Source organism: Castor canadensis, chromosome 3 (genome assembly GCF_047511655.1).
Source record: "Castor canadensis chromosome 3, mCasCan1.hap1v2, whole genome shotgun sequence".
In the NCBI taxonomy this organism is placed as follows: Eukaryota; Metazoa; Chordata; class Mammalia; order Rodentia; family Castoridae; genus Castor; species Castor canadensis.
In genome coordinates, this window is record NC_133388.1 from 140535422 (window position 1) to 140560142 (window position 24721).

General features: G+C 32.7%; 1 long non-coding RNA gene across 1 annotated transcript in view; it reads left to right on the forward strand.

The window, feature by feature from the left end:
- Positions 1-24721, forward strand: part of LOC141421340 (uncharacterized) — an 83946-nt gene that overhangs the window by 53677 nt on the left and 5548 nt on the right. The gene's annotated exons all lie outside the window — the stretch shown is intronic.

The following is a 24721-nucleotide window of genomic DNA, read 5'->3' on the forward strand; positions in this document are numbered from 1 at the left end:
GTCACTAAAGTAAACTCAGAAGCTAGCTTTACCTCTCTCTCTAAAACCATGCCAATGAGTGCCTTGCACAAAAAACACCTTTTGACCAATCTGCCTTGAAAACCATATGAAGAAGGTTTAAAATAAAGATGACCAAAACATCAGACCTGAACTGAGAAGCAAGGAAGGCCATGAAAACAGTTAGGAAACAGAAAAATAATGGCAGAAAAAGCAGAAAAGGAATGACTTGAAAAGCAGAAAAGGGAATGACTTATAGAGAACAATATTATTTATAGGTAGCAAGTAACCAAAAGGACACGAATGACAAAGTTTTCTTTAACCTTGATGTGTCAGATGGATGTGACTATGTCATTCACCAATAAAAGAGAACTGTACATCATTTTGGAAGATGGAGAAGAAAAATCTTCTTCTGTTGGCATGTAAGTTTGAAGAGCTTTCAAGACATGGTAGACGAATTCCACTGGAATTTGGAATCATGAACTTTCTGAATTTCCTCCTATAATGAAAAATTTACATACATAACTGTACATTTTCAACCATTCCTCCAATTGAGAATTCTGTCCTTGGATGCATGTAATCACCACAAAGATTTGTTCACTGTAGTCATTAGAAAATATTGCACTAGTTAGAATTTCTAAAATTAAATATGGTGGTGGTTTTAGTCATGGAATAATACTGAATGGTTCACAATTTAAATTTTAAAAATAAGGAATGACTTTGTAACAGTCAGAAATGTCTTCATATAAAAGAGTTGATACTTAACCTCTCCCTTCTATTAAAGCCACACCTGGCCCAGAGTCTGTGCTGCTCCTTTTCCCGGCCAGCCGGGCAGTTTGAGCCTGCCATTAAACTTTGCTCTTAGACGTGAAAAAAAAAAAAAAAAAGAGAGATGATAAATTCCCTATAATGGAGAATGGTCATTCTTAATATAGATTACTACTTGCCACGCATGTTGGTCAAGGCATCAAGGATCTGATAAGCAATTGGCCCCAATCTGTAAATTATTCTTCAGATTTCAATATTGTACTTCTATGAGCCTTTTCAATCTAGTTTGGACTCTAAGCTGAAATGTCTATGAATAAGAAAAACAACTACTGTTTGTTAAGTTTCCATGTGTCTAAATTTTAAATTCTTCACACTGTCTTAGCTCACCTGTGTACCACCATCTACAGCAAAGAAATAAGGCTACCAAACATCAAAAAAGGAGATAATTTTCTAGTATTTGATTTTACTTGTCAGCAGGTTATATTATATTGACTCAATGACACAAACTGGAAACATGGGACATAACTCTGATTCCTCATGCCTAATAAAAACTTACCCTCTTGGATGTTCTGGAGACTTTGCAGTGTTCAATCTTGCTAAAACTTGTCAGTGACTTCAACTTTGTGATAAAGTTAAGATTTTTAGTATGACAAATACAGCCCTTTGTTTCTCGTATTCTATGGTTGATCCATAGAATATCATCTTTTGCAAAGTTTCCTATTCATTTTATTTTGCACTAAGAATGAAAACTTCTAGTTCCCAAAACATACAGTAATAGGCCACAGATCTGTTGCTAACACTCACTAGTTCTTTTTCAGGTTGGAAAACATTTATTCTACGTTCAAAATTTAATCATGTTTTTAAAACTATGTCTAGTGACTTCTTTCATTTTAATCTCTAATAGACCATTAAATTGTTAAAAATATATAGTAAACATCAGTTTGCTTCCAAATATCATCAATTTAACATATATATAAGTAAATGTATACATACATATGTATTTATATACAAAGAGAGAGTGTATCTACATGTATAATTTAAAAATTTTTAGGACTTGTGCTAAATGAAATTAAAAACAGATCATTCTCATTTAATAAAATATGTAACAGAATGTATCAAAAGCTTATTTCAAACAAACTAAAATTATGAGATGTTAACATTTTTATATTGTCTTTCAAATATATTCTATATTTCATACTTTGACTACACCTAAATTTTGGAGTAGCTAAATTGAATTGCTCAATAGCCACATGTGCCCAATGGTTCCATACATGCAGAGTAACTGTTTCACAGATTCACTGGACAAGTGCAGCCAAATGTCTGTTTGGGAATTGCTTGGTTACTGAGAGGGAATTTTACATTTTAAAATGGTTGAAAAAAATCTGAAAAGGAATATTTATTGGCACCTGAAAATAATACAAAAATTTAACTTTTGTATCCAAAAATAAATATTTTGAAGCCTAGCAATAATCATTATTTCTATGTTTTCTCTGGCAGTTCATAATAGAAACATTTAATTGTTGTGGTTATCTGGTTTCAAAAGCTTAAAATATTTGTTTCCTTGTCCTATAGAGAAAACCTTTGTCATCTCTGCTGTGGAAGGTCATCTCTCCTAGGAATGGGATGGAGGTTTAGTTATCCTTGTAAGCATTCAGTACATGGCTGATATGCAAAAGGAACTCTGTAATTTCAGCTTAGGATATATTTCATAAGTTCAATTAAATTAGTACTTGCTGAACAACTATATCATCTCTATCTAGAAATCATATCTAAGAATTATCTCATTGAAGAACACTCTCTTAAAAGATCATAAATAACATAACAATTTTAATTTAGATTTGGGTCCACATTCCAACTTTGACCTCTAATCTTGGGTAATTTATTAATCTCTAACTCTCTTTTAAAAAGCTGTAAAATACTACTTACGTCATAGGGTTATTGGAAAAATTACATGCAATAGTGCACATAATAATTTAGTATAGTGACTTAAAAATAGTTAACACTTTCAATACATGTTACCTGTTTGTACTAAGCATATCCAAACTTAAAAATTTTTGAGGGTGAAGGACAGTGATAGGAATTAAACCCAGAAACTTGTGCGTGATAGGCAAGTGTCCCACCACTAACATTCCCAGCTTCCAGTAATGTATTTATTTCCAGAGTTATTTGTCACTGATTTTGAAAGATACAATGTTTTAATTAATATGGTTTATAAAAGTGTATCTAAGAATTTACTTATTTTGACAAATCTTAGCAAAGCTATATAGACTCTTTTAAAATAGTTTGGACACCAAAACACAGGACTAGAATATTATAGTCATTCAAAAATGAATATAAGGTATATACTCTATTTACTTGGAAATAATAATATCTACAAAGAAAAAAGAGACATTTAAGTGGAAGGGACATAAAATCATTATTTAGAAAGCTTAAGAGTTATGAGAATCAGAAACACAGATGTTTAAGTAATACACTATAGAGCTTTCCCCTAAATCTATCAAATGTTTTAAAGCTACAACTTTAAGATCAATAATTTAAATAAAATTTTAAAATAAATAATTTAAAACTACTAAGTTTAAATGATGTTAAAATGTTATAAAATACGGTTATAATTACTATTACAAATGTGTTCAAATCACATCATCCATTTATTTCCCTTGTTGAAATGTTAACATTACTGAAAACAATTCTTTAGGCAGTTATGTTTAATTTAGATTTTATGACTCCTCAGAGTGAAGAGAGAAAGAGTGCTGTAATTTTCTGGACATGGAGAATCATTTGCTATGGTAAACTGGATAAACACTTGTGCTACCTCCTGGGAGTGGAATAGAAAGAGGAGCTGCATGTATTCTGCTGAGATGCCAAAGTCTCCATATTCTTTCAAAATCAGTGGCCATAGAGGGATTGTGAATTGCTGAGGTAGACCAATCCCTACTCTTTACCGCTCATCCACTGCCTTTGAAAGCAACTGGGGCTTCATACTTGGAAGCAGCACAAAGGGTAAGGCTGGAAATAAAAATATGGCCTAGGATTTGTGATGCTCAAGTGATTCAGTCTCATTTCTCCAATCGCTGTAGTTCTGAAGCATGCGAGACTTATCACTGATAAATTGCAGTTCATAGAGTTCTAATTCATTTTACAGAGGTAATCCTGCCCTGCTCTACCATTACTCTTTCAAGGAAAGCTTATGCTTTGGTTTCATTTGAAGTAATTCATCAACTTCATAATTCCTGATTTTATCAAGTTATGCAGATACACCGTGTCCAGGCCCTCTTTGTGGACAAAATCAAAGTGGTTAAAAATTCTCATGCTCAGGTGTGATGTAAAACACCCCTTCTACCTGCCAGAACTTTGTTTTCTTTCACTGAAGCAACTTCTGTATTTCATACCTTCTCTGACTAATTAAAAATAGTGACAATGAAATCCTTTAGCGTCTTAATTCAGCATACAACAAAAAGCACTTTTTCTTATTTGTAGAATTTGTATTTTAAAAGTGATATTCATAGCGCTTGTTCAATTTTATGGATAAACTACACTTATTAATATTGTATTAATATTAGAGAAAGTACTCCTTAGACAGAATGCAGTCTGTGTCTATTTAATCTGTTTTATATTAATATATATTAATTTTATATCTATGGGCTCTCATATTCAATTATGAGGATTTTATTTTTACCATATATAATGAATCTAGAAAATAGGAATGTAATATTTCATAATGGAATATTATTGATCATTACTAAAATTAGCATGTCAATATTGATATTCTCTTAATTTGTGACACTGCTGCCACCTTTGTTAGGCTTAAGTTATGTGTCAAAAATAATTATACATTTTTGAAACATTTATTACAATGAAATGATCAGTATTAACAATAATAAAATACCTATATTGCCCTCAAATTCCATGGATTTGCTGATTTTTATCCTGGAAAAAATACTCAAAGAGATTTAAATGACAAAAAACAACATTTAATTACTTAAAAATTTTTAATGAGTGTTGTATTTTTATAAATAGTTTCAAATAAAAGGAATACTCTGTAATTCATAATGCAACTATTATCATTTAAACTAGTTCTTTTGTATGGGTATTTGTTAATTTCACTTCAAAACTACACAATCTTTTTTTGTCTTCACTCTCCGACTACACATGGAGTAGTCTCTTATTTTTAAGGCAAACTACTATTGGTAATCATGGAGGAACAAAGATGTGTCCAAATTTTAAAGGAAAATGGGTGTCCCAGAGCTCAGATAATGAATTTTAGCTCTCTCTGGAGTAAAACCTTTCCTGGATGTAGTCTGGCAATAATCCAAGATTTCTTTCTAAAAGTAACTCCATATGTGTACTGAAAATAAGCTAGTGATGTTTTAAATCAACTGGAAAGAGAGGCTGTTCTTTTCAATATTTTTTGCCTGAGCATAACTTTGAAGTGCAGCATTTGGGGATTATGAAGGTTTGGGTTACCTGCTGAATGAAGGCATGGAAAATTATTTGAAAGTAACCTTTTAAAAAATGTACTTTAAACTTAGGAACTATCACCTGTGGTTAAAGAGAAAGTTTGCAATTCAAAGCATTTTTTCAACTGAAAGATAGTTAATACTAAATCGAGATTGTATTTTCCATATTTTCTATGGTAAAAGATCTTAATCAAAAGTTTGTACTTCGCTTATTTTAAAAGGCAAGAGATGATGGGCACAAATAAATGATATTAAATTAAAGAAAATATGGGTAAATTTATAACGAATTAGGTACTGTGAGAAAATCTGAACCAAGGACCCCAGTTTACCATAACTCTAATGATTGTTTCACAGCAGGTGTTGTGATTTCATTTTCAAATATATTCAGGTTGTATCTATTTCCCCACAAGCTGTTCTGAAATTACTTGATACATTCAAAGTCTTGAAATTATGTATGTGTATCATATATATACATCTGCAATATTTTTAGCTGGGGAAAAGTTGCCTGCATTGTTAAATTTGTATCATGCAAATACAAAGTAAAATGTATTTGGATAAGCATTCTTTTTCAGAAAGCAAAGGAAATTTAATAATATAGGTCTCATTTACATCAGGAGAGATATCTTTTGTCTAAGTTATCAAGATATACCTGCTACAGTTGGATATAATCAAATAGCAGTTTGAAAAAATTTTCAATGTCCATTTAGTTAAAGATTTACTTTAGTAAGCAACACATTTGACTATAACTGAACAAAACGGGATTTCATCTTCCATTTAGGAGCAATATATCTATGATATAAAAATGTTAAAGCTTCTGAGACTCATCATAGAAAATAGTAAAAATTATGCTTCATAGAAAATGTGAAGAAATATTTCAGATATTTCTTCCAAATTAGCCCTTATAAGTGGACAGATTATTTTTAATTTGTACATTTTAGGTATAGATGCAGTATAATTTATAACTTATGCTAAAACTGTGAGTTTTAGTTTATCAATAAACATTTACTGCCTGTGCCTTTCATGTGGTAGGCTCTGTGATTAGGACTGAGGCACCAATGAAATGAATTACATATTTATATTGATAAGTAGTGAGGGGGAAGAATAATGTAAAGAAGAAAAATATGACAATTTGAGTATGATGTATGCTGAAGTTGATGAAAGTTTTTATGTGGGGTCTGAAAACCATTTCTAAAGTATCTGAAGAGAGAGTGACCAGCTCATGGCATGGACACTGCAATTATCTCAAGGAAGAGTGAATACAGAATTTTTAAACCAGTTGAAACCACCATATGAAAGGGACTCAGGTAGAAAGAATAAAGATAGAGGAGATGAAACAAATTGGGCTATACTACATATATACATGGAAATGCCACATGGAAACTCCTTGTGTAGCTATCTTAAACAAACAAAATGTCATTTTATTCTTCTTTTATTCTTATACAAAATCAGAGAACAGGAAGGAAGAATAGGTCTTGCCCTGGCAGGGGAGTGGTACTGATGGGATTGGGGAGGAGGTGGGGAAATGGTGAAGGAGGGTAAATATGGTGCAAATATTTTGTACACATGTATGTAAATAGAATAATGAGATCTGTTAAAATTGTTCCAGGAATGTGGAAGGGGCAGGGGAAGGAGAATGGTGGAGGGAGTGAATTCAAGTATGAAATATTTGATGTATTGTAAGAACTTTTATAAATGCCACAATGTACCCCCACCCAGCCCAACAATAGAAAACAAAGTGTCACCTAAAGTACAGGCGTGGGAATGTTTCCATTGGGTCTATGAATAGTGAGAGGGCAACACGGCAATAGCTTCATGAACAAGGGATGGAGAAGTCTATACTTTCTATTATTCATTAGGTAAATGATGCAAGATCATGCAAGACCTTGGAGGTTTTACAAGGACTCTAGAATTTAATTAAAATGAATTTGAGTTGAAGGATTTTTTTTCCAGTGCAGGAGATGAAATCCAGGGCCTCATACATACCTTACAAGCCATGTACCACTGAGTTACATTCCCAGACTGAGCTGCAAAATGTTGGGCAGATTTGTTGCATAACATGAACTTGATTTGGCATATTAATACTATATTGAGAATAGAATGTAAGTGGCAAGGGTGGTAGCATTAAGACAACTTGAGAGTCCATTGCAATAATCATGAAAAAAGTCATGGTCTCTCAAGTGATGGATTGTGACAATGGTGATAGCAGAGGTGTTAACAAGTGGTGGCATATTCAACCTATAATACTTTGGAGGTAGAATAAAAGATGCTTAACGATCAATTTGGTTTGGAATATACAAGTAAAAGAAACATCCATGTTGGTAGGAGACAAGGTCAGTAAGAGATTGTCATTAATTGTGGTGGACAATACTATTAGAGGAATAGAGTTGGAAGAAAAAATCTGGAACTTTAATTTGGACAAATTAAATTTGGCATGGCTACCAGACACCATCTGATCTGCTGAGCTATCTGATAGGTAATTGTTTCCACAAGACTAGAAGTATGGTGCAAGTCTAGAAATAAGATATACATTTGAGTTACTAGAATATAAATTCTATTTAAGATATTACAACTGGATGAAATCACATCATGAATGAATGTAGACAGAGGTAGCTAAGTGAATAACAATTTCTTATTACTAAATTAATCATAGTGTTTACCATTTCCTTTGAATGCTTTGCTTCTTCACTTATTTACATATAGCAAGAAAAAAACTTACTAGGCAAATCTGGCAATGAAATCACAAGAAAAAATACAGCAAGTTACTGAGAAAGAAAAGAACTAGTCCAATTGTTACAAATACTGAGAGAATAATTTGTTATTATATAAAGTTGAAATTATATTTGCCCTATAACTTAAAACGTCTACTTATGGGCATGCCACAGGAAACTTTTATGAATTTTTATTGAATATCCCCCCAAAATACTTATGTTTTTAAAAAACATCAGAAGAGAAATGGAAGAACACATGTTCACATATTTGAATGTAGAATATTATGCAACCAACAACTAAATAAACTCTAATCTGGAACTATATGTTTCAAAATAGATTGGTCTCAAAGACATAATATTGAGTCAGTCAGGAAACTATAAAACACATTTTCCAGTTTTGAAAGCATTATAGGACAATTAAAAATAAAGATATAGGTCAGGTGTGGTATCATATGCCTGTAATTTTAGCACCCAGGCAGTAGAAGCAGGAGGATTGAATGTGGTCTACATTGTGAGGTCCAGTATAACAAAACAAAACAAATAAATAAATACAATTATAAATGTTGATATATACATATATATGTATATACTAAATAAAAACATGTATCTTCAAATTTAAATACAATTATGCTACTAGGGTATAAAAGCATAAGATTGGAAAAAGGAACATGAGTAGAAATAATGTTATTTGCATTGGTTTACCTATCAAAAAATAAGATGATCTGATGCAAGTATGACAAAATGTCTGTTTCTTAGTTGTGTATGTGGCATTCTGTGCCTTTGTATAACTTTTTAAAGAAATGACTTGATTTTTTTTATGTGTTTGAAAACTGAATTAGTAACTCTTCCAAATTTTGAGTCACTATGGTATATAACTGGATTGCTACTAGAATTACTAATTCACTTACAAAATACTTGGCTCTTAGTAAAGTTATTTTACTAAACTCCATTACTTTCTCTCAATGAGGATGTTAGCATTTTTCTCCTGATAGTTTCCTGTAGTAACATTTAAATTCATGGCACCACCATGCCCAAAATGAAAAAGGGAAAAAAAAAAATCAAGGAGAGGCTACATCTTAAAAGAAAAATACACCCACCACCTCAGCTTGGAAACTGAAATAGACATCATGGGGAGAAAATTCACAAACAGCAGATGCTGTGGTTTACTTTTCAATTGTTGATATTAAACAAGAACACCTCTGAGATTCTACATCCTGTGTTTATAGATTACAGCTGAAATGGTAAAATGGTATATCCTGGTAATTTTAAATATTTTATGATACAAGGCATTTATGAAGGAGAAACATTTTACCCACAAAAAATGTTAGGTTTCTTCTAGTATTCTATTTATTTTAACTTGAAAGAATACTATGCTTTTAACCTGTACTGAACGATGGAAATAATTAAAAAATGTAGTGAAGCACACTAAATTTACAAAAGGTAAATGACTTTGCTTGCAGAGAGATGAATATTTAGCACAACACATGGTATATGATTAATTTTTAGTATTATATGTAAGATTCTGGAAGCATAATAAATTAATGGATTTAACAAATATCCAAAATCTTCAAATTTATCACTTTGAAGTAAATATGAGTTATGAGAAAATAGTTCATAGTAAAAAGGTAGATAATTTTTAGTATGGACTTTAAATTTTAATACATCAGGAAACAAAAGTAAATCTTGCCAAAAACACTTTTGAAAGTTATTATTTTCCATTAAGTGTAATTAGGTTTGCATTATAGATGTTTTAATGTATACAAGAAAAATTATTTCTCTACCTGCTTTCTTAATTATTAATGGACCCCTTGCAAAATGCCTGTTTTTGACTACAAGGGTGTGTGAAAGTAAAGGTGTTTTATTGAATAACTTTTCTTTTTTTAGTTCTCTTTTGTAAAACATTATTTTAAAAATTTTTGTTTATTTTGTCATTTTTACATTTACTCACATGTGTATACATTGTTTGGGACACTTCCATGCAGAACTTGTTCTCCACTTTTATTGAAGAGAAAACATAAGACATAATAAGAAAGACATAGCGTTTTTGCTAGTTTGAGATAAAGATAACTCTATAGAGAGATTCCTAGCGTTACTTCCGTGCACTTGTGTATTACAACCCACATTGGTTCATCTCTACCAGACCTCTTCACTACTTCCCCGTCACCTTCCCGTACTGGCCTCTTCCAGTTTAAGATCACTATATTTGCTCCTCAACAGTGAGCAAACACATTGAAGTTTTAGGTTTCCTTCCCTTTCCCTATTCCTCCCATGCACATTCTCCCCCTAGTGTGTGACCCATGTCCAATAATATTGCTGCATTTATTTTAGGTCTATAATCCACACATGAGAGAGAACATGTGATTTTTGGCCTTCTGAGCCTGGCTAACTTTGTTAAGATGATGTTCTCCAGTTACATCCATTTACTTGCAAATGACAAAATTTCATTCTTTTTGTGACTGAATTCCACAAATTTGTACTTATACAAATTCCACTGTATGTAAATACCACATTTTCTTAATTCATTCATTAGTAATGGGGCATCTTGGCTGTTTCCATAGCTTGGCTATTGTGAACAGTGCTGCAATAAACATGAGTATGCAGGTGCCTCTGGAATAACTTGAGTCACATTTCTTCGGGTATATCCCTAGGAGTGGTATTGCTGGATCAGATGGCAGGTCTATGTTTAGTTTTTTAAGATGCCTCCATATTTTTTTCCATGGTGGTTGTACTAGCTTATATTCCCACCAGCAGTGTATGAGGGTTCCTTTTTCCCCACATACTCACCAACATTTGGTGGTGGTGGTGTTCTTGATACCAACAGGAGTGAAGTGGAATCTTAGTGTGTTTTGATTTGCATTTCCTTTGTGGCCAGAGATGATTAGCCTTTTTTCATGTATGTTTTTGGCCATTTGGACTTTTCCTTTGAAAAAGTTCTATTTAGTTCAGTTCCCCACTTCTTTATTGGTTCATTAATTTTGGAGGTGTTTAGTTTTCTGAGTTCCCTGTGTATTCTGGTTATCAGTCCTTTGCCTGATGTATAGCCAGCAAATATTTTCTCCCACTCTGTGGATGGTATCTTCAATTTAGAGTCCATTTCTTTTGCTGTGCAGAAGCCTTTTAATTTCATGTAGTCCCATTTGTCCAGTGCTGGGCCATTTAAGTTCTACTGAGAAAGTCTTTATGTGTACCTGTTGCTTCCAGAGTGTTCCCTGCTCAATCTTGTAGTAACTGCAAGGTTTCGGATCTGATATTAAGGTCCTTAATCCACATTTAGTCAATGCTAGTACAGAATGATAGGTATGGATCTAGTTTCAGTTTTCTTCAGGCAGATAACCACTTTTAACAAGAACATTTGTTGAAGAGGCTGTCTTTTTCCCACCATAGGTTTTGGTGCCTTTGTCAAAAATAAAGTGGGCATACCTTTGTGGATTCATATCCGGGTCCTCTATTCTGTTCCACTGCTCTGTTTTTGTGCCAGTACCATGCTGTTTTTATTGCTCTGGCTCGGTAATATAGCTTGAAGTCAGGTATTATGATATCTCCAGCATTGTTCTTTTTGCTGAGCATTGCCTTGGCTATTTGTGGTCTCCTGTGTTTCCAAATGAACTTTAGGGTAGATTTTTCAATCTCTGTGATGAATGTCATTGGGATTTTGATGGGAATTGCATTAAACTTGTAGATTGATTTTGGTAGTATAGCCATTTTTACCATGTTGATTCTGCCAATCCATGAGCACAGGAGATCTCTCCATCTTCTGTAGTCTTTTTCGATCTCTTGAATGACTTTTCTTTTACCTGGAACAAAACAGTTCACTTGCTGAGCCATGATCTCTAACAACAGATTGCCTGGGTTTGAATTCTTTAATCTTTTTCATTTTCCTCATGTTGAAAATAAGGCTAGTTGTTCTGTGAGTATTCTGTGGGATAACGTAGAATGCTTTGTGTGTGGCATATAGTATGCAATAGACCTATCTACAGCTTAATTATTTTTTAACGCTGTGGAAAAGGAACTAATTGTTGAATGGGTCTGTGGTGAAAAGTGCCCACCTTGGACTCCCTGGGTTCATCCTCATTTAACAATCACTTAGGAAATTCAGGTCCGATTAGTTCTCCTTCCTAATTAAAACCCTTTTAAACTTTCAATTATTTTTAGAGTAAAGACAAAATGTCCTCAATATTATCTTTAAGTACTTGAATAATAAGGATTTTGCCTCCCTCAATAGCCTCATCTCTAACACTTTTCCACACCTGCAGTCATCCTCAGCCCCTTTCAGTCCTCAAATTTCCAACTTTCTATCTACTGTAAGAACATTCTCATACTCATGCAGTGTACCCAATTAATTTCTAGATAACTTTAATATCCATGTTCTAAATTTATGTTCTCTGAATCTACAAGATAAGCTCCTAGTGGCCAAGCTAGCACTGCTCTGGAACATCCCTTCTTGTTTTGTGGTTATTTTTAGCATAGGGTGGTATCTTCATGTACTAACAAAATGAGTTTTTCACATAGATTATATATGATGTGTTACAGAAGACATCACACTGCTCCAATTGATCATGACTTTATAAAATTCTAGACTGGGGAAGAGAGAAGAGGTTCAGAAGAAAGCAAGTGAGTACAGACCTTGTTGGGTCTCACAGACTGGATATGGAGGGAGTGCAGCCAATATGGAAATCACAAATGCTTGGGGAATGTAAGAGTTTAGAACTTTTAGAAATGTATATTATGACTCTAAATAAAATTGAAAAAATGTCTCTAAATCCTAAAGTGTCTCACTCTACAGCATGTTATGGAAGCAAAAAAAAGTTTAAATGATGTTTCTCAAATTTGCTGAAATAACTTCGGTAGCTGTAGAGTATAGGAGGTTCAGTTTCAAAGTTCTGAGGACTTCTCTGCAAATGGCAAGCATGAATGCAGTATGAAGACCCTCTGTTACCACCATTTCCACATCAATGATGTTGACCACAGTATCTGAGATGGGCATCAAGCAATCTCCAGACTTTGGATAAGTCCTCAGAGAAAATGCTTTCACTATTAAACTAGGGGTCATAATATAATTTAAATTCAGCATAAGAAGACAATATATTTGCTTTGTATGATGTAGTTTTTTTGAACACCATTTATTTTTGTGTTTCATTTTGTAATTTCATACTAGACTACATTTCTTTTCAAATACATATTTGTAGAGAATAATGCCTCTGTTTCATAGCCAGTAGACCACGAACTCTTGTTCAAATTCTCATCATCTATTCATTTAAAAAGAAACATATGTGTGTGTATGCATTTGATGTCAACTAAAAGTTCATTAAAATTAGAAACAGTTCTTCCTTATACATGCATCTGAAAAAATTCTAATTCTCTTGTTCATGTTCCCCTAAATTTACAAGTTATAGCCTTAACCTTCTATAATTCACAAAGTGATTGAATTTGAAAATATTGTCCTTAAAGTGGTAATTAAGTGAAAATGAGGACATTTGGTTGGACTCAATTTGCTATAACTGTTGTCCTTTTAGGAAGAGCCAATTAGGACATACAGTCACACCAGGAATGACAGGTGGAAGTGCAAGGAAAAGATCACGTGAGGGCAGAGCCATAATGCAGACATCTGAGAGCCAAAGGAAGATCTCAGGAGAAACTAAATGGCTAGCACTATGACCATGAATGTCCAGCCTCCCAAACTGTTTGAAATATATTTCCTTTGTTTAAGCCACCCAGTCCACTCTGATATTTTCTAAGCTATCATCAGCATCAGTTGATTTTCTATAATACTCTCCAGTGTCAAATTCAAAAATAAATTATAGCTGCTAAAATAATGTACTTAATACCTAGGATTCATTCTCCATTACATACGCAACAGAAATGTATGTCAAAAGTCACTATAAAGATTCTCAGCAGCTTTATTCATAATTAGCTCTAACTAAAAACAACCTAAATGTGCATCAATCTGAAATATGATAAATAAGTTGTGTTATAGTAACAGAGTGGAATGTAACACAGATTAAGTTGAAAAATGCTAATACATGCAATAGAAATGATAAAATATAATTTTGATTGACAGACTCAAGATAAAACAGAATATATGCCATACAATTTTACTTAAATGAACTTCATAATTAGCCCAAATAAATTTATGATGATAGAAGTCAGAAAAATAATTTGGGCATTGAGTGATTTGGGGCATGCAAAATTTTTGTGTACATTGTCTTTTTAGTGCTTACATGAGTAACAATATAAGTCAAAAATGGAGTTGAACATTTGTTAATAATATCACTTAATATTGCAAGGCATATGTAATCTAAATTTCAGTTACAAAAAAAGAGATAATCAATGTCATCTACTTTATGCTACATATATACATTTCATGATAGTTTATTGTACTTACTTCCAATCACAAGTATATCTTCTTTAAGGTTTATAACTTGGGCAGGAACCAGGAATGTTGTTAACCCTCTCATCATATACTATATTCTCATTATATACTACAATATGTTTGCAATTGTGTGTTTCACACACATAAAAAAAATCCAAACTGTTTGTTGGATGAATAAGCAAATGGAATAAATTGTATATAGAGTTTAATGTAAGAGCAGGGTTGACTCCCTGAATTATGCAAAGGAACCAGGTTTCTGGAATTAGGAATGGCCAATTCTTTATTCACAGAGAACTTAATTGTTCATTTTCTAATTTATTTACTCTTGGATCACAAATGTCCCCCAAAAGTCCATATACTACAGACTTGGTCACCAGTCTGTGACACTAACAGAAAGGGTTGGAATCTTTAGGTGGCAGGGCCTAGTAGGAGGAAGTTAAACCATTAGAGGCATGTCTGAAAGAGATTTTGGACTCAGCGCCTTCCTTCTCTCTATTTCCCACAAAACATTGGGTGAGTATCTTCGCTATGAACTCAAACCCAAGATGTTTTGCCTTGCCACAGACCCAAAAGGCAGAAGAGTCATCTGAACTTGAACTGAAACCTTGAAAACCATAAACAAAACTAAACCTTTCCTCCTTTATATTGATATATTGCAGGCATTTATTTACAAGAGAAAGCTGAAAAACACATTTGCCTAAAAGAAACAGATAATTTCTTATATAAAACATTTTTTCAATATTCATAAAACAGATTTATCCTTAAAACATATTTTTAATGGAAGTCAAAGAAAAATTCAAATTACATCCAATAAAATCAATCCACTTGTAAATATGCCTCCTAAGCATGGTAACACTCAGGATAATGTTGTCTTAATAAGGAAAAATACAACATCAAGTAAAACTTTCCGTGTAATGAATGCAAATTTAAATTTTCCTAGCCTAGAATACTTAAACAAAATAATTATTGTGATATCAACATCCCACTTTTATAAGTTTCTACAGCTGCTCTAAGATCTCTATGGTCAAGTTCTACCCCAATATAAACTCTCCATCTTCTACATTAAAAAATACATTTGATATCTAAAAGGAAAATAAATGCATTCATTGTGTTTTTCTCATATAAGAAAGTGATCCTGAAATAATTGCAAGTTTTTAAAATAATCTTTAAAACTGGGATTGACAGATAAAAAGCACTAAATATTTCATTATGCTCTAGTGTATTCACAATTTCAGTCAATTTTGCTTTAATGTATTGAATGTGAAACAAGCTCAGTGTATACCCAATTTCCAGAGATCAGATAGATATTTTGATAAACCAAAGTAATACAGTATATGTAGGAAAGCATATTGATACTATTTATGACTATGTTCTTCTTCCTCCTCTCCATTGTACCAAGAAGTGGTATAAAGGCCTACATAAACACAGCATAGCTGGTGAAACTAATAGGTTGAAATAAGTGGAAATTCAATATAAACAGTCTTGACAAATGTGGGGAAATTTAACATTGAGCCTGTGGGATTTTTGGCCACACTTTTAAATTTGATTGATAGACTTAAGAATTTTATATATATGGATTCAATACAAGTGGGTATCATGGCATCATAAAAAGAGCATTATCAACTAAAAAAGTTGCAAAACTCTCTCACCTGGGCATTGGCTAGGTAATGTCTTTTTTAGCTCCTAAAAGTAACTGCTGCAATCCACTTGGTTTTATCTAGTTTTGATGTGGCTTTACAACTTAACATGTTTCTTGTTCAGCTTCTTAGAGCCTTCCTTTTTACAAAATAGGCATTTTTGTAATGTACTCTAAGGACCATCTTTTCTATTACTTTTTAAGTAAATATTTGTTCTCTGATGCAATTTTAAAATTCAGTGAAATAAAATGTCTTCTAATTTACCTTCTCAAAAAAATTTCCTTCAAATGTTATATATTCTTATAGATATCTTTTCCCATCTAGTAGGAAAAAATAAAGCAAAGAAATTGTGCTAATAAAAGTAATATTTGAAATGAAGATATTTTTCTTTTTTCTAGTTACCTTGGGGAATATCTATAAATACTTAATAATATAAAAGTCATAAACTATGAGAATTAAGTTAATAGCTTTGAATGTGGCTTCAAGCTGCAACTTAAAAAAAGTTTTAAAACAAAAATTGAACATCATCTTCAGTATTCTACTCATTTTAATTAGTGATTTTCTAAACCTTATAAATATATGCAAGACAGTGTCAAGTTTTTGAGATACTTATGCAGTATATTGAATTGTTTCTGTACAGATATATAGTCAATATTTTATTCTAAATAATTTCAATTAATGAATTTTAGTTGTGTTCATACATGTTGGAATTGGCAAGCTCTGAACAATTTTCACAATGAAACACATACACTTAAATTTAGTTAGCCAGTCCAGTTTACATTTAATTACAAAGTAGACTTTGGGTATGAAATAGATTGGCTATAAAGATTCAAATTAATTATTAATTTGCTGCATAGTATATTCACAGAAGGAATTAATGGAGATATGAGCACACACACATACATACAAATAGAGAGAGTAGAGAGATAGAGAGAAATGTATCTCCCTCTAAATTTACATTTAACTAAACATGAAACAATTATGAAATTGGCTGACAAATATTTAGGGATGGTGTTGGGGCCATTGACAGGTTTGCTAATTCTTTTTCTACTGCATGATCAAAATATGTAAAACTGTATATTTCATTCATTTTCTCTAAAAAGACTTTCGTTTTCCTGCTTCACAATGCTTAACAATGAGAAAAGTAGCAAAAATTCAAGACAGGTTTCCTATACATTTTTCATCAGCTTACCAGTAATATAATTATCTGAGCTAGGAAGTTAACATGAATGAGTCTAAGGGCTGCATTTGAATTTCACTTATTTTCTTATTAATGTCCTTTGTCTTGTCTGGGTTCAGTCTGGGATTCCATGTTTGCTATGCCTCTTTTCGCTTACCCACAAAGAAGTGCTGTCCCTTCTATTCCTTTACGCATTTCTTCAATTAAATAGCAAGAGTCTACATAGTAAATTTATTCTATGAATCATTATCCATGACTCCCATTATTTTGTCATACACATTATCTTAGATTTGTTTTTTGAGAGATCTTTTATGTGGACATCAATGACCTTCCTATGAAGCTCCACAATTTTTGAGCATTTCCTTACTTTTGGTCTCAAAATATAACCAAGTCTCATATTTTCCCTGTACCAGTCTTGACACTAACAGTTTTTCTGAGGAGTTCTAGTTCCTTTTATTGAAAAATACTAGTGAGTATAAAAATTTGAGTTGGAGGTACACTTATTGCTCCTGAGTCTCCTTACTCCGAGGGCCTTCTCATAAGATATATCTAGGAAATGTATGGGCAAACTCTAAGATACGCACAGACACCACAGACCCCTAGACTTCTTTCTTTCTTTATTTGTCTGTAACAGTACGTAAAACTGTAATTTCAGGTTGATTTTTCTGATTCCAATCAAGTAAGTTTGTGTTTAGACTTCCCTTATTTTTTATTTAATTTTAAATTCATACCATTTTCCAAAGGATTAAGTATTTCTCCCTCACTTCCATAAATGAGATTGGAGTATACATTTGTCACATTTTTAAGGTCATTTATTACTATTTGTTCAATATCTTCCACAACTTCTTACCTACCAAGTGCTTTTAGTTTCAATTTTATGCTTGATTCTCAAGGGTTCTCTAGGTATACTACATCATTTTGTAATATAGATAATTTTGCTTTTTCTTTACCTATTATGCTTCTAATAGATTTATCTAAATGCATTGCTAATAGCTACAGTTAGCATCATGTAAAATTTTAAATGTCTAATGGATAAACTATTTTTAACACCTGTATATGTTAATAAAATGTGTAAAGGTTTGCCCTCAGATTTTATAGGCAATAAATGCCAACATTTATTTTTACACTGAACACTGTACATTAAGCTAGAACAAGCTTTTTTTAACTTCAAGAAGGAGGGTAAGAAGGTAGTTTCATCTTTCACTAAATGTATGAGAAAGCATGGTTGTAAAATCCACTAGAATGTGTTGGTCTTTGCATTGTAAGCAAAATGTGTTTGCCTACTGTGGAAAAAGAATGGTAGACTACAACATAAACATGATATAGAATCAATTAAATTATAATTACTTCCTATTATGTAGATTTAGAAAATAATATTACATATATTTTTGCCTCTCAGGCATAAAGAATGCCTTTTTATTGTCTTTTTAACCCAAATGCTTTATGTTATTGAAGGTATATAAAGGACAATTTGTAAATCAAACCATGCCATAAACCAACATGATTTCTTTAAATTTGTATCTTCAAATAAGTTCTGGTTCCAACGTGATGAAAATACATGATGAAAATTCAGCTGTTTCTGGGTCATTTAGAGACTAAATGTCAGGAGAAGAGATTAGTGCTCTCTCTTTCTCTTGCTTGTTTTAATGGCCATTTACCCTCATTTGCATTCCCTACAGATGGTCTCAAGGGAAATGAAAAGATGGCCTTTGGGTCACTCAGCTTGACTAACACTGTATTAACTCTCAGAAATGACTGAGGGTGGGAAAGGCTTTATATAACAGGTTACATTAGGTTTTCAGATTATCTATACCAGTGCTATCACAGTTCTTCATGACCACAGATAATTAAAGGGAAATCTGCATTATGTCTGCTGCTTTTCTATGGCTGACTGAACTCTAGGAAAATTGAGATGTGTGGAAAAATATGAAAATATTCTTTATTACTTGAAAAACACTTATAATAATTGGTAGTCTTTTCTATTTTAGGATGGCAAAATGGCATTGGTTGTATTGAGAAAAACTAAAATAATATAATAGGGAACAATACAAAAATAAATTTTAGATTAAAGGAATTTCTATTCTTACTTGGTTATTTGGTCAGACATAATAGTAAAGGGAATTTCAGCCAAAAGCAAAGGTGGAGAAATGGATGTATTCTTTTCTAAACTTCCCAGTTCTTAGATATGATTAAATATTAGTGAGTATAAGGTGTGTTGATGCCTGGAACCCAAAACAAAATTATTACAGGTTTATAATTTTTTCCATCTTATAAAGAGCAAAGATACAGTAGAAGCTTGCTACAGTTACATATGAATGTAATTTGACTGTGCCACACTTTATTTACCATGTATAATATGAATTTTATTAATATTATCATAAAGTGTTGATAAAAATTTTTTTAAAAACACACAACATAAAAACTACTTTTCCATAATCATCATTTACTGTCATGTACGACTTTACTTTTATTGCTGTGCTGGGTGGGGTACATTGTGTAAGAGCAACAGTTCTTACAATGTATCAAATATATCATCCTTGAATTCACCCCCTCCACCATTCTCCTTTATGTACTCCCTCACATTCCTGGGACAGTTTCAACAGGTCTCATTTTTCCATTTCCATACATGTATATTTGCACTATATTCACCCTCCCACTCACATTTCCCATCTCCTCCCATGTACCTCTTTTGAGTCTAATAATTTTAGTAGAATTCTTATAAAATTGTAACTAAATTGAACATATAACTTTATTTTGTATTTGCAATATGCTTTTACTTTGCATAAGGTTTTCCACAGATTTATGCATTATTATTTTAAAGGCAAAATATCATATCAGTATTTTCTGTTCTTCAAATATTGTGACGTAAGAGCACTGATAGCCCATCTACTTTATTTTTTTGTTTCTATTGTTTATTTTTTTCTCAAAAATACTTTTTTATTTATTTGTTTGGGATTATTATCACGATACTCAACTTAATTGAGATAATTATATGAAGGGTTTTCTGCCTCCTTTTATATATTTCATATTACTCTCCAAAAACACAATTAAATTTTAATTGTGTATATAAAGTTTCTTTGAAAGTCAGATTTTGGCTCATTTCTTTCCATAGTTCAAAGGTTAATATTTTATAATTTGTGCATGTGAATTTTTCAAACTTTCTGTTTCATTTTTAATTATTTTATGATATTTTTGATAACATATTCATTTGTATCTGCCATATTAGTGGAATATCAAATTTCAATGGCATTTTAAATACACAGTTTTCTATGACGCATCATTCATTCTTTCAGTCCATAGATGTATGTTGAGTCTATTTTGTGCCATACACTGTGTGAAGCACCAGCCATTGTGGATATTGGCTTGCCTCCAAATTGTCACATCTACTTTTTTTGGTAACACAGTTGTGGTTTTGTATTTGTGGATTTACTCTTTTTGCACTCAGCACACTTGTGTTAGACAAAGATTGCTTCCCACACCTTAATCCTAGCTTCACAAGTGGACCATACCATCTAGGTCCAGATTCATTGGTCCATTTCACCTTTAGACTTCAATGACAGTTCAGACATGGACACATCATCTAGCAGAAATAATGAAATTTACAAAGCCTTCTCCTCTTTATAGCATTTAGAACATAAATATCTAGAAAACCAGAACTGTTGCTATCACAGAGAGCTTGCCCTGAAGTCAACCAGCAGAACTGAAGTAGTGGTACCAAGACAGTTTCAGTTCTGCACATTGTTTGAGAGTGCCATCCATTCATTTACAGTTCAGCCATATCAACTCTACACTGCCAGGTTGTCTGTGTATTTGCTTTTTACTGAATCAGTTGTCTTCATTTTTAGTCACTTACAGACTTTGGGTTCATAAAAAACACAAGATAATGACACTGTACAGATCTTATCAAATAATATCAGACACATAAAATCAAACAGTTATGAGCATGATCACCTAATTATAACTGTAGTGGGTACTATGTATGTAATAATTCCGTATCTCTGATGTAGGTTTTCCCACATGTAGTAGCCTACTGGAATCATTTCATCTACATATATGAAATATAGGATACATATACATATGAGAGAGACAAAGTACATATTTCTGATATGTTTCTCAGAGTTCATTTAAGTTTATTGAAAGATGGCATTGCCAAGAATGAATGGGTAGGTACTTATTTGGGCAAAGGCAAAAGATTTGGGGTGTCATTCTAAACCCAGTAAGAAATAATGAGCAAAACCTTGAAGCAAGAAAGAACATGAACTAATAGGCTGGAAATTTTGTGGGATTGAGAATACACTGAGATAAGAGAGAATCTTTGGAAGCCATGATAAGAAATTTGTTTATCTTCTGAGCAAAACTAAAACAATGAAGTGCTTCGTGGAACAGGCACATATAATGACATTTCTTTTTTAAAGAGACAATTCTTACTGTAATGTCAAGAATGTAATGACTGAGACACTAGCAAGATAATGCTAGGTTAGATGTGGCTGCTTAAGACATTAGGAGAAAGTTGTACCATGTACACTACCCACACAGATACACACACAGTGAGGATGACTTGAATGCAAATAATAAAGGCAATGCTCATTTTGACAAATTTTTGTTCAAAACATTGTCTTAAAGCGTTTTCTAAACTGTCTTCTCTTTTTGCACTCTTTTTTATTTTTTTCTGACTGAAGGGTAAAATACTGAGGCAACTATAAAATCTGCTTAATACTATTTTTTTTTAAATGGAGAACTACTGAGGAGTGAACCCAGATCTCAAGCAAGCTAGGAATGCTCTCTATCACTGAACTACATCTCCAGCCCTTTCTTTAGCCTATTATGAGACAAGGTCTTATCCAGACTGCCTAAACTCACTATTCTCCTACATCATCTTCACAAGTAGCTGACATTACAGACTGTACCACTCTATCCATTTAGTATGTTTTATTTTTCCAGGTATACTCACTTTCATAAGTATAGCACTTTATTGATCTAATTACTTCCTTTATGAAGACAATTTTCAATGGTAAATAGAGCAATAGAAGATGTTAATGAGATTAATTTGATGAAGCACTGAATGTTTATCACTTAAAGAAAAACATTCCGTCTTCCTTTCTCAATGCTGTTTTTCTTTTTGATATAGATTAATAATCATTTTTAATAGTATTGATATTGAAAGTCAGTTATTCTCTATAATTTAAAATGAGTATTTGTGGAAAATTCAGTTATTCTATGTTATAATTTATGTTAAACTAGAACTCAAAGACAAAAAGAAAAGCAGGAAATATGCAAAACATTGGAAGCTGAATAACACATTGCTCAATGATCAGTGGATCACTGATGAAATAAAAGAGGAAATTAAAAGCCTCCTGGAAGTTAATGAAAATGAAAACATGACCTACCAGAACCTATGGGACACAGCAAAGGTAGTCCTAAGAGGAAAGTTCATAGTCATGAGTGCATATATTAAAAGGACAGAGAGACCTCAAATAAATGACCTAATACTACATCTCATACTCCTAAAAAACAAGAACAGGCAAAACCCTAATTAAGTAGAAGGAGAGAAATAATAAAAATAAGGGCTGAAATAAATGAAATAAAGACCAAAAAAAAATACAAAGAACCAATGAAACAAAAAGCTGATTCTTTGAAAAAAATAAACAAGGTTGACAAACCACTGGCATATCTGACTAATATGAGGAGGGGAAAGACATAAATCAGAAAAATCAGAAATGCAAAAGGGGAGATAACAGCAAACACCAAAGAAATTCAGGGAGTTATCAGAGATGACTTTGAGAACCTATATTCAAATAAATTGGAAAATCTTCAAGAAATGGACAAATTTCTAGATACTTATGACCATCCAAAACTGAACCAAGAAGATATTAACCACCTAAACAGATCTATAACACAAAATGAAAATGAAGCAGCAATAAAGAGTCTCCCAAAAAAGAAAAGTCTAGGACCCGATAGATTATCTGCTAAATTCTATCAGACTTTAAAAGAAGAATTAATACCAACTCTCTTTAAACTTTTTAACAAAATAAAAAGGGAAGGAACTCTGCCTAACTTATTCTATGGAGCCAGTATTATACTCATCGCAGAACCAGACAAAGACACATCCAAAAAGGAGAACTATGGTCCTATCTCCTTAATGAACACAGATGAAAAATCCTCAGTAAAATAATGGCAAACCATAACCAACAATATATCAGAAAGATCATTCACCATTACCAAGTCAGCTTCATCCCAGAGATGCAGGGGTGGTTCAATATATGCAAATCTATAAATGTAATACAGCACATTAATAGAAACAAGACATAAACCACTTGATCATGTCAATAGATGCAGAAAAAGCCTTTGATAAGATTCAACACCACTTCATAATAAAAGTTTTAAGAAAACTAGGAATAGAAGGAAAGTACCTCAACATTATAAAAGCTATATATGACAAATCTATAGCCAACATCATACTTAATGGAGAAAAACTGAAAACATTTCCCTCCAAATCAAGAATGAGACAAACGTGCCCACTCTTCCCACTCCTATTCAACATAGTCCTGAAATTCCTAGCCAGAGCAATAAGGGAGGAAGAAGTAATAGAAGGAATATAAATAGGTAAAGAAACTGTCAAAGTATGCCTATTTGCAGACAATATGATCCTATACCTCAAAGACCCAAAAAATTCTACCCCAAAACTCCTAGACACCATGAACAGCTTCAGCAATGCTACAAAAGATCAGTAGCCTTCTACACACCAACAATGAACAAACTGAAAAAGGATATATGAGAACAATTCCATTTACAATAACCTCAAAAAAAAAATCAAATACCTACAAATAAACTTAACAAAGGATGGGAATGACCTCTACAAGGAGAATTAAAAACCCCTGAAGAAAGGGATTGAGGAAGACTACAGAAGGTGGAAAGATCTCCCAGGCTCATGGATTGGCAGAATCAACATAGTAAAAATGGCTATGCTACCAAAAGCAATCTACATGTTCAACACAATTCCCATCAAAATCCCAATGACATTCATCACAGAGATTGAAAAATTTACCTTAAAGTTCATTTGGAAACACAGGAGACCACAAATAGCCAAGGCAATACTCAGCAAAAAGAGCAATGCTAGGGATATCACAACACCTGACCTCAAACTATGTTACAGAGCCATAGCAATAAAAAACAGCATGGTACTTCAAAAAAGCAGATATGAAGAGCAGTGGAACAGAATAGAGGACCCGGATATGAATCCACACAGCTATGCCCACCTTATTTTTGACAAAGTTACCAAAAACGTATGATAGAGAAAAGAGCCTCTTCAACAAATGTGGGGAAAAGTTATCTGCCTGCAAAAACCTGAAACTAAATCCATGTTTATCACCCTGCACTATTATTGACTCAAAGTGGATTAAGGACCATAATAACAGATCCAAAACCTTGCAGTTACTACCAGAAAGAGCAGGGAATACTTTGGAAGCAACAGGTACACAAAAGGATGTTCTCAGCTGACCTCAAGCAGCTAAGCAACTGGACAAATGGGACTACATGAAATTAAAAAGCTTCTGCACAACAAAAGAAATAGTCTTTAAACTGAAGGGACCACCCACAGAGTGGGA